Source organism: Narcine bancroftii, chromosome 2 (assembly GCF_036971445.1).
Source record: "Narcine bancroftii isolate sNarBan1 chromosome 2, sNarBan1.hap1, whole genome shotgun sequence".
Taxonomy (NCBI): domain Eukaryota; kingdom Metazoa; phylum Chordata; class Chondrichthyes; order Torpediniformes; family Narcinidae; genus Narcine; species Narcine bancroftii.
The window spans coordinates 75,946,690-75,962,869 of record NC_091470.1 but is presented as its reverse complement, the minus strand read 5'-3'; the positions used below and the strand labels follow the sequence as shown (position 1 = coordinate 75,962,869).

Here is a 16,180-nt window from a genome sequence, read left to right as displayed (position 1 = left end):
ACCAAGAGATTTCTTTAGGCAGTCCTTGTACCTTTTCTTTGGTGCACTCTGTCACGGTGGCCAGTGGAGAGCTCGCCATATAACACGATCTTGGGAAGGCGATGGTCCTCCATTCTGGAGACGTGACCCACCCAGCGCAGCTGGATCTTCAGCAGCGTGGATTCGATGCTGTCGACCTCTGCCATCTCGAGTACTTCGACGTTAGGGATGAAAGCGCTCCAATGAATGTTGAGGATGGAGCAGAGACAATGCTGGTGGAAGCGTTCTAGGAGCCGTAGGTGATGCCAGTAGAGGACCCATGATTCGGAGCCAAACAGGAGTGTGGGTATGACAACGGCTCTGTATACACTTATCTTTGTGAGGTTTTTCAGTTGGTTGTTTTTCCAGACTCTTTTGTGTAGTCTTCCAAAGGCGCTATTTGCCTTGGCAACGACAACTGAGCCATTGGGACAGGTTTAATTGTATAGGAATCATCAGTGTTATGCCTTCAAAATTAAAACAGAAGGCATTCTATTCCAAAGACATATGGGGTTGGTAGGTTAATTGGTCACAAGGGTGTATTTGGGTGGTGCAGACTCTGGGCCGGAAGAACCTGCTATTGAGCTGTATCTCTAAATTAAAAATTAAAACATTTCCATTCATAAGTTTCAGAGAACCTTCATTGTAAAATAATATGAATTACTTCCACAAAGGAAGACATCTCAGCATACATTATCCTTTTAGATTGGAAATTATGATACAAAAAGAAAGATGGGCTCAGAAGTGAAGGCTCTGTTTGGTTGAATGGAAATGAATGGGGAGAAAGTTCAGAATGGAAATGAAGTGGAAAACTGAAGTGACAGGCAACTGGAAGCTCAGTGTTGCCCATGGGCTAACTGCAGATGCTCACCTAATCGGTGTTTGGTTTTTCCAGTGGAGTGGAGGCAGCATGCGGTACTCTGGATTGGAAGAAGTGCAAGTCAATTGCCAATTCATCTGGAAGGAGAGCTTGGTTACCCAGGTGGTGGGAAACGAAGCGGTTAAAGGGCAGGTATTACATCTCTTGCAGTCACATGGACATGTTAAAGGAGAACAGTTGGTGGAGATGGAAGAGCAGGCTAGGGAATCACAAAGAGAATGGTCCACTTGGAATGCAGAATGAGGAGGGGAGGGAAAAGGTGTGTCTGATGCTGGAAACTTATTGAAGGTAACAAAACCTCTTTTCTCTACCACAGTTCCCTTATCCTTGGGATAAACCTATCCAGACACTGCAAAAGTGGTCCCGAAACATCCTTCATATCACTTCTGTGTTTTTTCCCCGGAGAACATATTTCCCAATTTATTTTCCCTTTTTCCTGCCTAATTCCAACATAATTCGCCCATTCCTAGTTGAACACTTTACCATTTGGCCTCCTCCTTGTCCCTAACAATGTTAAACATCAGGGAGCTGTGGACATTATCACCGAAATTCACTCCTACTGAGGGGTCTGTCACCTGGTCAGGTTCAGTATCCAGTATTATATGGATCAAGATTTGTAAAAGTGTCCTGTGTCCAATTATGCCAGTAATTAAATAGAAGTTAGGCAGGTGAGTGTACATTTTAAGGTTACCCAGGTCAGTACCTCACCCTTTTCTTTCCAGAAGTCAACATGAAGATGACAAGGACACCACAAATAGCCTGATCCATTGTTTAAAATTTAATTTAGACAGACAGCATGGAAACAGACCCTTTTGGCCCATGCTGCCCAATTTACATCCAATTGACCTACATCTGAATGGTGGGAGGAAACTGGAGCACCCAGAGGAAACCCATGCAGACACTGGAAGAACTTACAGACAGTGCTGGATTTGAACCCCGGTCACTGGTGCTTGCGTGTGAGCCTCGCTTGTGGGCAGATTTAACAATTGAAACCCACAGGACCAATCACAAATCTGCCTCACATGTGGGCAGATCTAACCCTTGATTGGCAAGTGAGGTCACTTCCAATCTCAGGCTCGCTGAAGAGGTCACATGACCCTCCACAATCCACACGACAATCTCTCCTTTAGTTGGTTTGTCTGCCTGACAAATTCTCCCCCATCTATTGCTCTTGCACTGAGGAGATGCTGGACAATATTTATCAAATTGGTCTCCCATAACAACCCTGTTATTCCTGCATGATTCCAAAGTTTGCCAAGTTATCTGCTCCTCAGTGTCCTGAGGGCTATTTGGAGGGCCTACAGACTACTCCCAACCCAGTGACCGCTCCCTTCCTGTTTCGGGCTTCTACCCACACTGACTCAGTAAACAATGCCTGCACAACGACCTCCCTTTCTACAGCTGTGATACTATCCCTGTTTGGTAATGCTACTCTTCACCCACCCCCCCACCTCCCCTCTTTTACCTCCCATCCTATTCCTTTTAAAACATCTAAACCCAGGTACCTGCATCAGCCAATCTGTCCTTGCTTCAGCCAAAGCTCTGTAACGGCCACAATATTGTAATTCCATGCAGTGATCCTTATTTTTAAGTTTATCTCCCTTATTCCTAATACTTCTTGCATTGAAATAAACCTATTTCAAACCTTCCAACTGACTACATTTATGCTCCCTCCATCACCAGGCTCTGAATTTTCATTGTGGTTCATTCAAGAATCTGGTAACAGCAGGAAAAAAAGTGTTCATTAATCTGGACATTCATGATTTCAAGCTTATCTTCTGCCTGATGGGAGAGACTTATAAATATTTGAGCAATTTTTTCTCAAAGTCATAGAAGACCAAGGGGAAAGTTGTGAAGTGTTTTGATGGAACAGATAAGAGTTGATAGGGAAAACTGATCCCCAAATGCCAGTGGCTGCTGAGGAAAGTCTGGAGCCTGTGATTGTGGGGCAATACACAAAAGGGCAGGAGAAACTCAGCAGGTCATTGTAGCATCTGTTGGACACTACCAGTTGCCCCAATAATTACAAAGACTGAGGGGAACGATAGGCTTTATTACACACAAGACTGCTGGCCCGGGTCCAAACTAGGGAAGTGCAGGGAAGGAAGAAGTGGCTCGACCTTTATGGCCTGGGTCATGGGAGAAGTCCAAGGAGGAGTCTATGAGAGGATGTCATCAGGAGGGCGGGCCAGCCTGTGCCTGCACTGTCAAGTACCTACACAAAGCAAAGGGTTATCACCAAAGTTTTGGGCCTGAGCCCTTCATCATGAGCAGAAAACAGGCAGGCACCTGAATAAAATGGTGATGGGGGCGGGGGGAGAGAAAGAGGGGGGAAAGGAAGGAAGAAGGGGCAGGGGGAGGTGCACAGGCCAGCATTCAAGAGATCATTGGTGGATATGGGTTGGGGAGGACAAACGAGAAAATAGCTGAGAAGTAATAGGGGGAGGGTTAGCTCTCTCTTTGGAGAGTGAAGGGGGTGAGGAGCTGTGTTAGTGGTGGGGTCGCCGTGGGGTCCCCTCCTGTGGGCGGCTTGGTTTAGAATGTATTCTTCAGCAGTGCACAAGTGGAGGCTTTGATGGAGCAGCTTGTGGAGTTAGCTCAATGGGTGTTCATAGCCCCAGAAAGCGAAGGAAAATTGATGGAGGAGGATGTAAGTGGTCAGAAAAGCTCTTCAAGGACCCCAGAACCTGTGCTGTCAGGAGTGATGGCCAGCCAGCAAAATAACACCGAGTGCTGCCTGCTTGTTACTATCTGAAACTGGTCCTCCTTGGTCCAGGTTTTAAAGCGCAAGATCATCTGCTGCCTCCTGCATTGGAGGACCAAAATACCATAGGACAAGGGGTCAAACACAATGAGAACATTTAAAGAGTTTATTGAGATTTATATGTCATGGTCAGATGCATAAAAATTGAATAGAACAATGTTCATTCTGTGAATGTGTTTGCATTTCAGATAGAAAAGAAGCCAGGCATTCTTACAGAATGGGAACTCTTGATGCTTTCCTGAAATCACAATGGTATCAAATATCCTTGCTCTGCCTGGCCAGGGACAGGGTTGAGAGTAGACTTTAGATTAAAGTCAGTAGCTAGATGGTGAGAGGATAGTCTTTATTTTCTCGACGTCATCTTCTGTGGCAGCTTCAGGAGAGAGACTGTAGACAAAATGGCAGGGTTGTGTCCGCCTCTGTCCACCTTGGTCTTCTGGGGACTGCTAAATATTCAGACCGTAAAATCCCATCTGGTTACAGAGCACATGACACTTTCAATGTAAGTACAATTAATGGCACCTTGTATCTCTTGGCTGGTGGGTTGTGGTTTAAGTTGCATCCCAGTCCATAAGCTATGTTGAAACACCCATTGAAAAACTGAAGGAACATGACACTGTTAGTGGTGGTGGCTTCCAGATTGGAAGTTGAAATTATCCAATGGTGCCACTTGGTCTAGCCAAAATTTTCCCCTCAGAAGATGGATTATCTGAGTGATATAGGTATCATTGCCTTATGTTGTGCAAAGATCTTGTGTTCTCTGATAAAATGAATGTTGACACTTCAAAAGTACTTTCTAATATCTCAGAAATGCTTCCCTGGTAATAAACACAAAGTTTATCTTTGTTTGAAAGTATTGCTTTCAACATCTGGGCTGAATGAATCATATCATGGATTTCAATGGGTTAAAATTAACGAGCTTTATTTGATTTCAGCTGGGCATATTGCTTAGTAATCTCCAAAGGCCATCTGAAGACATTTATAAGCTGTGTTATTGAGTTAAAGAGGCAGTGTAAATGTTGTAATGTAATTTCACCAGTGTAACACACAACCTGGCCTTTGCAGTTACGCGTATGAATTTAGTCAGTGGAAGATGGTGTCATCGTTACATTGCTCATTAGCTCATGAGCAACTGTGAGCCGAATAATGTGGTGCCTATGACTCAGTATTATTCATCAGAGAGTCCGCCTACGTTATCTCGGGCATCGTGGACATGTCTGAGAGAAGTACTCCAAGGTGGAAAAGTACCACTGAAGATAGATCAGTGACTTCAGAAGTTGCGGCAGAACGGATGTCTGAATGAGAGACTGTGCAGGCAGGAGTGATCTCAGTAGGAGTTACCATGTGGCAGAAGTCAATGGGGTTGAGCTCAGGATGGGTTAGGCTTCAATTTAAGGACTGGAGCAAGGATTATATTGCTGCTATTGTACAGTTGAACAGAGCTTGGTGAAACTGCCACCTGGAATTTTGCATGCAATTTTGGTCTAATCAGAGGAATGGAGCCATTGAAAGAGTTCAGCAAAGGTTTGCTGGATGATGGGACTTTGTATCAGGAGAGACTGGGTTGACTTATCCTGTATTCTCTGGAGTATATAAGAGCAGATCTTCTATAAATCTATTAGACTCTTACCGTAGCTAGCAGAACAGATCCAGGATGATGCTTCCAATTGTTGGAGAGTCCAAAGCCAAGGTCATAACCTCAAGAAATGGGAATTCTGTGTAGAAACAAGGTAAGGAGAAATTTCTTCACCCAGAGGGTAGTGAAGGCCCAGTCACCAAAATACATTCAAATAGAAGTAGATATATTTCTTAATGCTCAGGTGGTATGGGAATAGGGAGCAGAAGTAAATGATCAGCGATGATCATATTGAAGGGCTGAACAGCCTATTCCTGTTCGGGTCTTCTATATTTTCATTATAAAGGGACAGACCATGAGCGGTTGGCGATGACGACAGGAAAGGACATGGAGGAGAAATTACAGCAGGTATCCCTAGGGAAGCAGTGGCAGTGGGAAGGATTACAGAGGGAAAGAGTTCACAGTAGAATGAGTGTGTTGGGAAGATCCAATTTGAGGGCAACCTCAAGGAGAAGAGACAGATGAGGGCTATGGAGGCAATCACAGTGGAGAGATGGCAAGGGATGTTGAAAAACCATTGGCAGCAGTGAAGATCAAAGCAGATTTAATGGGCTGAGTGAGGAGGGGAAGGGTTGGTGACTGGGTTCTCTGGTTCCTTCTGCCGTGAAAATTTCAATCTAATTACCAACCCACCTGGGACAATCACCTGACGCCAGCTCTAGATACCAGGACAAGATGCCAGTTTAGTTCTTGTGGCACGAGATGTATTTTCACTTATTACTGCTCAGCCAATTGTACAGCTGATCTTCTATAGTAACTTTCAAGCAATCCACCGAACAAGTTATGAGTGACATCTGGTAACTGCTTGCAAGTGCAATCACAAGACCGCCTCGAGCCACAGAGGCAATTTCCATTTCCTCTGCTCAGTCTCAACTGCGGGACAAATGACGAAATCTTCGACCAAGCCCAGTTCCTTGGGCATGTTCACGAGGTGAAATTAAAAACCAAGTTTTAGAAACAAGGCAATAAAATACAAAAGGAAGTAATTGCGATTTTTGAAGCAAGAGAGAGAAGGACGGAGCCAACGAGAAAATGACAGCTTGCAGGAAAGGAATCAAACATGCAGCAATGTGGTCAGTGGCCAGGGGAGATGCTGGGGGCACTTATTTACAGGCAAAACAACATGGCAGTATTGCAAATGAGGGCAATAAGTGGCCTTACAGCCTTCAATTGGAGTGAAGAGAAAAATGTTGGTGGTCAAGGGGTGATCTTTACCAGGAGTATTGGCTGCTCTCCTCCTCTCCCACCCCAGCATCTTTAATGCCTCATCAAGGGCTTCAGTTCAACAACCTCTGAAGGTTCAGTCCTCCCTCAAGAAAAGATAATTGGATGGGTCTGCTCAGGTTAAGATGAGTCCTCACCTTCTCCTTGGTGGAGTACCTTGCTAGCAATCAGCCCCATCCTCGGAGAAATACTGCACAATAGAATGTCTGTCGAGCTTTGTGTTTGGCCATTCGGGAAAAACACCCAAAGATGGACACCACTCATGGCAAAATTTAAAAAAAAGATGATTGAAGGAGTGAAGATGAAATATGTGAATGAAAAATGGTCAGGCTGTATCAGCCACACAGCGTTGGTGAGGATGAAAAAGTTTTTGGCAATGACTGAATAACATTCGTTAGATTTCTCGGTGGATACTGGATTTAAGATGGGAACTGGGTGCCCTCACTCCATGGAACAACAGAAAGAGACTCCAATGTTCATGTATCAGCTGTGGGGCAGTGAACTGCACTCTTAATACAGAGAATTGTTAGCTCACAAGTCCACTGTGGAAACTTCAGCATGCACTCCAGAGCAGTAGTGAGGGAGGGCTTCGCTGACATAGCCGAGGCTCCACCTGCTCTCTCAGCAAGGCAGAGAAGAGAATATGAAGCAATATCGGAAATGGGGAATCCTGGACAACATGCATCTCTCAATTAGCATAATCCGAAAGGATCATTTTTTGAAATGCTAACTCCCTTTGTCTCTCTAGATTCTGCCTGCCCAACTGTACATTCCCCTGCAGTTGACTGTTTTGTTGCTATCAGTGGAATGTTCATTGCCGCACAGTTGCCAAAGAACTCCCTGGTGCACTGAGGAACTGTTCTCCTTCTAATTGGCAATATTCTATCCAGGATTTGAATTTTAAAAGGTCTGATCACAGAAGAAAAAGAAAGTCTCATGCTTTGATTAGTGTGGGCTCCACAGTAGTAGAGCAAGTAGAACTGGTGCCTCACAACTCCAGAGACCAACATTCAGTCCTAATCTCTGCTGCTGCTTGTGTGCAATTTTCACGTGCATGTGTGGCTTTTCTCCGGGTACTCCAATTTCCTCTCCCATCCCCAAAGACGTGAGTTAGGAATTTAATTGGCCATTGTAGATTGCCCCCAGTGTGTAGGTGCATGGTATAATCTGGGGATGGATGCTATCAACATCTCCTCACTTGTCAGAAAGATGCAGCAGTGTCTACATTTCCTGAGAAGACTGAAGTGTGCAAGGCTATCATGCCAACCTTCAGGAGCTCTATTGAGAGAGACCTAGCCGATTGCATCGCAATGTGGAAATGTTGCCGCAGAGAAATGGATCAGAGGTCAATGCACAGGCCCATAAGAGTGGCAGAGAGGATCACTGTGGTCTCCCTCCCCCACCCCCCCCCCCCACCAGTCGACATGATTGCTGTCTGAAGAGGGCACCCAAAATCACTGAGGACTTGTACCACCTGGTACACAGCACCTTTCAGCTGCTCCCATTAGGAAAGAGATACAGGAGTATCAGACCTAGCACCATCAGGCTGAGATCTGTACATGTAGATATACAGAGATATAGAGAGAGAGAAAGAAAGAGAGATGTGCATGCCCTATATGGAGGTAGAGATAGGTAGATAGTGATACATAGATATATGTATAGAGAGAGAGAGTATTTGTCTTGCTTGTGTTTATATGAGTGTTATGTCTGTTTGTGTGCCTGCATGTTTTGTATCAGGGACCGGAGAACACTGTTTCATCTAGTTGTACTTGTGCAGTCAGATTATAATGAACTTGAACTTGAAAATGTGAATAGAATAAAAAATGGGATTAATGTTGATTTGTATATGCTAATCAGGTTAGGAAAAGATAAAAATGGATAAATGCATGGCTGAGGACCTGGTGTGGGGGGCAGGGAGACCGGGAAGGAGTTAGTGAGAGTGTGGGGGGGGGGGTGGGTGACTCATAAAAATGGGAGAGGGAGAGGCTGGCGAGAGTGGAAGGGAGCTGGTGATGGTGAGAGGTGGCTGGTGAGAGTGGGAGGATGCCAACGAGAGTAGGAGTTGGCTGGCGAGAGTCGTAGTTGGCTGGTGAATGTGAGAGGGAGCAGTCCGGATCTGTTCTGACGGGGAGATTTGCTAGTGCTTCTTGGGAAAGGTTAAAATTGATTGGCAGAGGATAAGAGCTCACTGCAGAATGAAGCAGAGGAGAATTTGGTGGATAGTGCTGTGCTTAAAGAGATCAAATATAGTGGACAGTGGCATGGCAAAGAGAGAGGAAAGGTCTGTGTTTTAAATTGCATTTTGTTCTACATCAGAGGCAGACAAACTCAGTATGGTCATATAGAGAAGATGAAACACTGGTTCTCCTCTCAGAAAACAAGGTCAGGCAGTGACAATGGAGTCCAGTAATTATAACTCCCATTAGTTTTAATGAAGTTATTGGAGAAAGATTGGACATGTCGGGAAGAACGTCCTTGATTGGAGCTAGTCTGATTTTGTTTTTCAGTGTGATGGGGCATTGATTGGAAGATAATGCTTGCATGTGTGAATAAGCCAATTGGTAGGCAAGGTGAATGGCACGAGGGGTGAGCTGGGAGGAGGAAAGGAGGCCATTAAGAGCAAAATAAAGGAAGGCAGATGCCCATTTTATGGATGTGTGCTTTATTTTTGGATATAATGTTTAAATTACACTCCTATAGTCTATAATACAATGCCACTATTATGGTCATATCTTTCTCGTTCCTCTGATCCATCATTATAGCCTCAGTAGATGAGTCCTCTAGCTTGTCCTGCCCAAGAACAGCTGTGATATTTTCCCTGACAAGTAATGTCACTTCTCCCCTTTCATCCGTACTGCTCTATCGCATTGGAAACGATAGAACCCCGGTACATTGAGCCTCCAGTCCTGCCCCTCCTGGAACTAAGATTCACTAATGACCACAATGTTATAATTCTACATGCCAATCCATGTTCTAAGGGCCTGATTTTAATTAGAGGATGATAGATGCCAGAGGATACTGTAGAAGTAGGAGGAATTGCAACATTCAAATGGCATTTAGTCAGACTCGTGGATAAGAGGAGTTTGGAATGGGGTAAGAGGATCAAGTTCAGCCAAATGGGATTTGCCCAGAATGCAATATTGAACTAGTTGGGCCAAAGGGTCTGTTCTATGAGGTATGCCTCTATGTAGGATTCGTGTGCATAGGCAGCTGATGGTGGGCATGGATTCAATTTGCGAAGAACTGGTTCCCATGCTGTTTGTCTCGTGTCTCCATGACATTTAACTGTTGACTTTGTTTGAAGATAATAAGAAAGGACTCTGTTGTGATCCTGTCCATTGTTGAACACCTGGAAGACTGACTACAAATACCCACTGAGAACAAACAAAGCTTTTGATTGGAGGATCCAACTGTTGGAAGGTTCAGCACTTTCACTATGGTCCTTTTAGGACCATAAATGAACTCTAGCAAATGTTCAAATGGAAGTTCTAAACACACTGATCTGTGGTATGGCTGCATTTAGTGACAGCTGAATGCGCATGTGTTTAGTCTATGGTTCTCAACCAAAGGGCCACCATGATTTAGAGACTCATTTAAATTGTGCAGTTGGGCTGTAAGAGGTTTGTTTATTTGAGGCTTCCCTTTCAGGCTGGATCAGAGGCTAATATGATAAGGAGAAGGAGAGAAAAAGAGTGTGAGAGAGAAGAAGAGGTGGGAATGAGAAATGTCGGTGGTCTCCAGGTGGCGCTCATGGAGTGAACACGTTTTGGTTTTTGCTCCATAAAATATACTATTTTTAACCTGTATCCACCTTTGAACTAACTTCACAGAAGTCAGAAAGATCTTTATTATTTCTCTATTTATACTTGAGTCTGAAAATTTTGAAGAAATGACTGAAGGAAAAGCTACACGAGCTAAAACCCGGGCAGAAGAAGGTGACAGCCGAGAGAAGAAACAACCAGACATTAAACTAAGTGAGATGACCTTCATTGACTTTTTAAAATTTTTTCGTGATGAATTCAAAGATGTTTGTTGCAAAAAAGACCTAGCTGAACTTCGTACAGCTTTAATTGCCTCAGAAGCTGAAACCAAAAAACAATATATCTTAATTGCAGCTCTTCAGACTGAATTACAACAAAAAGAGATTAGACTGGCTGAGGTCGAACAGAAACTTTCCAAAGCAATTAAACAGCTAGAAGCGCTCCAGCTGAAAAGCATTGATTCAGAGAACCGTTCCAGAAGACAAAATATTCGTTTGGTTGGAATTCCTGAAGGCATTGAGAAAGGAGATCTCCTGACGTTTTTTGCTGAGCTATTAAAAGAAGCATACCCATCCGAATTCCCTGCTGATCCACCGCTACTCGATAGAGTACATCGTATCTGGAACCGAAATGCTGAAGCTTCTAAACCCAGAGTGGTGATGGTCCGTATGCACTACGTGAGTACAAAGGATAGATTGATTCGTACAGCCAGAAGACTTGGAAATGTGACTGTTCGTGGCTTTAGTCTAAGAGCCTATGAAGATTTTAGTCTGGAGGTAGTACGGGCTCGAAGACTGTTTAAAGATCTGATGTCCGAATATTTTGAGAAGAAACTGAAATCTGCGCTCCTGTATCCTGCGAGGCTCAGAATTTCTCCGGAGAACCAAGCTTGTCAAATATTCGACTCCGTGTCTGCAGCACGGAACTACCTGTCGGCTAATTTCCCGTCTAGCGCGACCTCTCAGCCCGAGTGACCGATTAAAAAATGCGGTAGATATCGGTCTTTTTCAGGTTAATAGTCAGACTCTGATTTCTGACCATTCGAAAAGTAATAGATCATTGTAGCTCTAATTATCTTGTTCATCTCTAACACATTTTTATATATATTTTTTTCTCCTCTGTGAGAATTTTTTTTAATATATAAGTGTATGTTTAATTTTATATTAATCTATACTAATAATATGATTATATTCTTTACTATTTTATTTCTGAGTTACTGAAAATGGCGATTTTTTTTATTTTTTGTTTATTAAAACTTTTCGCGGTTTTTTTTTACATTCGCCATTTTCTCTTTGTCCTTCTCCATAAAGTAATTTTAAAATGATTTAACTCTTTATGACTTTGTTTTATCAGCAGGTACTACACAATTACGATTTTTCTTTTATTTCTTTTTAAATATTTTTTTATCAATATTTAGCATTTGATTTTAGCTTAAGTTATCCTTCTTATAAGTTTAGGTGGTGGATCTTACCTTAATATTAGGAGCTGCCGTCTGAAGACATGGGGGTAGGTTTAGTGTTATTTCTTCTTTTTTCTCTGATCGCTCTCTGGTCAGATGGGGGGCTTTGTAGGTGGGGGTGGGTTTTGTTTTTCTTTCAGGGGTTTTTATGTTTCATTTTCTTTCGTTTTTTCTTGATTTTTTTTAGAACTACAGATATGGCTGACACGTCGTCATTTCCGGTCCTTCCTTATATCTTAATTCTTCTTCCGGGCGCATGGGTCCCTGCTTTGGTTAACCCTTTATATACTGGAGGGTTGACCTAAGTAATGGATCAAAACATTAATTTTGTCTCTTGGAATGCTAATGGTTTAAACCACCTGTTTAAAAGGAGGAAGGTCTTTAAAGTATTCCAGAGACTGAAAGCACAGATTATTTTTTTACAGGAGACTCATGTGAGGAAGGAGGATAATCTGCGTTTTTTTAAATCTTGGAAAGGCCCACAATTTCATGCCAACTCATGCTCTAAGACTCGAGGTGTATCTATGTTTATTGATCCCTCTATTACATTTGTTCAACATAACATCACTGTAGACCCTAACGGCAGATTTTTATTGGTTACTGGGTTATTATTCAATATTAAGGTTGTCATGGTTAATGTTTATCCCCCGAATATAGATCACCCTGAGTTTTTTAGATCTTTGTTTACTATTTTACCCAATCTAAATGAATATCATTTAATAATGGGTGGGGATTTTAACTGTTGTTTGAATCCCCTGCTAGATAGGTCGAAACCTTCACAGTTCCTACCGAATAAATCGGCTACATTTATTAACTCTTTCCTTACTAACTCCGGAGCTGTTGATATTTGGAGATTTCTTCACCCGACAGATAGAGTTTTCCTTTTTTTCTCATGTATACCACTCATACTCGAGAATTGATCACTTTTTTATTGATTCACGTTTTATTTCACTTGTAACTGCTTGTAAGTATGACATTATAGCCATTTCGGATCACTCCCCATTACAACTCTCTCTTAAATTCAAAGACTCTGTTTCTACTATTAAGCACTGGCGTTTTGATGTTACATTATTGCAAGATTTAGACTTTGTTAAATTTATGAAAGAACAAATTAACTTTTTTTTTCAACAAATTACACTACGGAAATTTCTTATGGAATATTGTGGGATACATTCAAGGCTTATATTCGTGGTCAAATTATTTCTTACTGAGTAGCTTTGAAGAAATGCATCAAAAACAAGATTCATCTATTGGTTGAGAAGATTAAAGACATTGACAAGAAATATGTGACTGATCCTACTGAAGAACTTTACAAACAAAGAATTGAACTGCAGATGGAATATAATTTGTTACTTACATCTTCGATTGAAAACCAGTTAATTAGATCTAAATCTGATTTTTATGTGCATAGTGAGAAATCGGGTAAACTGTTGGCTAATCAACTGAAGAATATTTCAGTTAGACGCCAAATTGTGGAGATTCGCAAACAGAATGGAAGAGATAAATCAATCTTTCCAAAATTTTTATACATCCTTATATAGTTCAGAATCCCCTCAAGACCTTAGTAATATGTTTAATTTTTTAGAACATTTGAAACTCCCAAAAGTATTACCTCAAGATAACTTAGAATTAAGTAAACTCATTACAGATTCTGAGATCAATAATACTATTTCCTCACTGAACTCGGGGAAAGCACCAGGTCCCGATGGATATTCTGTGGAATTTTATAAAGCTTTTTCTTCTACTCTCTCTTCCTGGCTGATTAAGATGTTTGATGAATCTATCACATTGGGTAAACTACCACAATCATTTTACAGAGCTACGATTTCTCTAATCTTGAAAAAAAATAAAGACCCGACCGAATGTTCTTCTTATAGACCAATTTCTTTGTTGAATGTTGATTCTAAGATCTTCTCTAAAATTCTAGCGACAAGGCTAGAGAATATATTACCATATATTATCTCTGAAGACCAGACTGGATTCATTAAAAATCATTATTCCTCCTTTAATATTAGAAGATTGATGAATATTATTTACACCCCTTCACATAAGTCCTCAGAATGTGTTATTTCATTAGATGCTGAGAAGGCCTTCGATAGAGTAGAATGGCTTTATTTATTTACAGTTCTTGAAAAATTTAATTTTAGTCCAATATTTATATCTTGGATTAAACTTCTTTATAATTCCCCAGTTGCCTCGGTTTTTACTAATACTCAAAGATCGCCATATTTTCGATTATTTCAGGGCACCAGGCAAGGGTGCCCCCTTAGCCCTTTATTATTTAACTTAGCTTTAGAACCTTTGGCAATTGCTATCAGAGAAGCACCCAATATTACTGGTATTATTCGTTGCAGGGATATTCATAAAGTATCACTATATGCAGATGATTTATTGCTATATATTTCCAATCCTGAAAATTCTATTCCTGCAGTTTTATCTTTATTAGCCCAATTTAGTAATTTTTCGGGATATAAACTGAACTTAAATAAAAGTGAATTATTCCCTTTTAATGGATGGGTTCCTATTTATGATAGTTTGCCTTTTAAAATAGCTAGAGACTATTTTATATATTTAGGGATTAAGATTACTAAAAAACATAAAGATTTGTTTAGGACTAATTTTTTCCCTCTATTGGACCTGATCGGTAGTTTACTTACCAATTGGTCACCATTATCCCTATCCATGATAGGCCGAATTAATGCTATTAAGATGATGATCTTACCTAAATTTTTATATATATTCCAAGCTATACCTATTTTTGTTCCTAAATCTTTTTTTGATAAGGTCGATTCTAAATTGTCTTCATATATCTGGCAAAACAAGAATCCTAGATTGGGAAAAAAATATTTACAGAAATCTAAACTGGAGGGAGGATTGGCATTACCCAACTTTAGAATTTATTATTGGGCAATTAATATTAGTTACTTAAGGTATTGGTTGAATTATTCAGAATTATCTCTAAATCCCCATTGGGTAAATTTAGAAATTAAACTGGTACAAAATTTCTCAATTAGTTCTATTTTGGGAGGTGACTCCCTTTTACTCTTACTAAACTATATAAACTAATTGATAATCCAATGGCTAAACATACACTACGTATATGGTTTCAATTCCGGAGATTTTTTGGCCTAAGTCATTTTATCTTGGAAACCCCTATTGTACTAAATTTCTTTTTTCATCCCTCTCTAATTGATCAAGCTTATTTACTCTCGAAAGTTAAAGGTATAACATGCTTTTCGGATTTATTCTTGGAATACTCTTTCATGTCATTTGAACAATTATCCATGAAATATGATTTACCTAGATCTCATTTCTTTCGATATTTGCAGATTAGGAGTTTCTTAGTTTCGACTTTACCCTCTTTTCCCAATCGGGAGACTACGACTGTTTTAGAGGATATACTATATTCAAAATTCCCTCCAAAAGGTGTGATATCTAAATTATATAATATAATTACAAAAATAAATTCTGGGACTTTTGGAAAGTTTAAAAATGATTGGGAAAGAGAACTCAACCTTCATATTTCCAATGAAAATTGGAATAAAATTCTGCGACTGGTAAACTCCTCTTCTCTATGTGCAAAACATTCACTGATACAGTTTAAAGTTGTTCATAGAGCTCATATGTCTAAAGATAAACTCCATCGCTTTTATTTTCATATCGATCCTATATGTGATAAATGTCAATTGGAAATAGCTTCCCTTACACATATGTTTTGCTCCTGTCCCTCTTTACAGAATTATTGGAAGGAAATTTTTTCCATTATATCTACCGTTTTGAATATTGATTTACAACCACATCCCATTACTGCAATTTTTGGATTACCTATGATAGATTTGACTTATTTATCTCTTCCTGCGGATCGTATGATTGCTTTTCTTACACTAATGGCTAGAAGATCTATACTATTAAATTGGAAAGAGGTTAATCCTCCCACTGTTTTCCAATGGTTTACCCAAACTATACTATGTTTAAATTTAGAGAAAATTAGAAACTCTGTCTATGAATCCCCTTCTAAGTTTGAGTTAACCTGGAGACCATTTATTCAATATTTTCATTTGTGGTGAGTTGATCTGGCTCTGTTTTCTTTTTATGATTATGTATGATAATTGGGCTGTTAGATGAGATCGGAGTGATCGGCGTGATTTAGTTATATCGGTAGGTATTTTTTATTTAAGTTTTTAATTCAGATTTGTTTTTTCTTCCTTTTTGGGGTTTTTTTTCTCTTTTTATATATTTTTATTAATTATATCATTTTTTTTAGAGATAGTTCATACTCTAAACTGATCTAAAAATTTTTTTTATGATATATTTTTATTCTGCAATATTATTGTTTAATATCTCTGTATTAATTCGTTATTTACTATGTATTTTTCATATCTCTTTGAACTGTATGTGTTTATAAATTATAATAATAATAAAAAGATTGGAAAAGAAA

General features: G+C 40.3%; 1 protein-coding gene across 5 annotated transcripts in view; it reads right to left on the bottom strand.

The window, feature by feature from the left end:
* Positions 1 to 16,180, bottom strand: part of LOC138753759 (transmembrane protein 121) — a 138,824-nt gene that overhangs the window by 47,114 nt on the left and 75,530 nt on the right. For 3 of the 5 annotated variants that reach the window (XR_011351408.1, XR_011351412.1, XR_011351411.1), the window contains exon 2: positions 5,293 to 5,377. The exons of 1 other annotated variant lie outside the window; for it this stretch is intronic. The gene's annotated coding sequence lies outside the window, so the exon portion shown is untranslated. Of the gene's footprint in view, positions 1 to 3,754; positions 4,136 to 5,292; positions 5,378 to 16,180 lie in introns of those variants that run through there. One more of the 5 variants, XR_011351410.1, reaches the window with a different exon arrangement.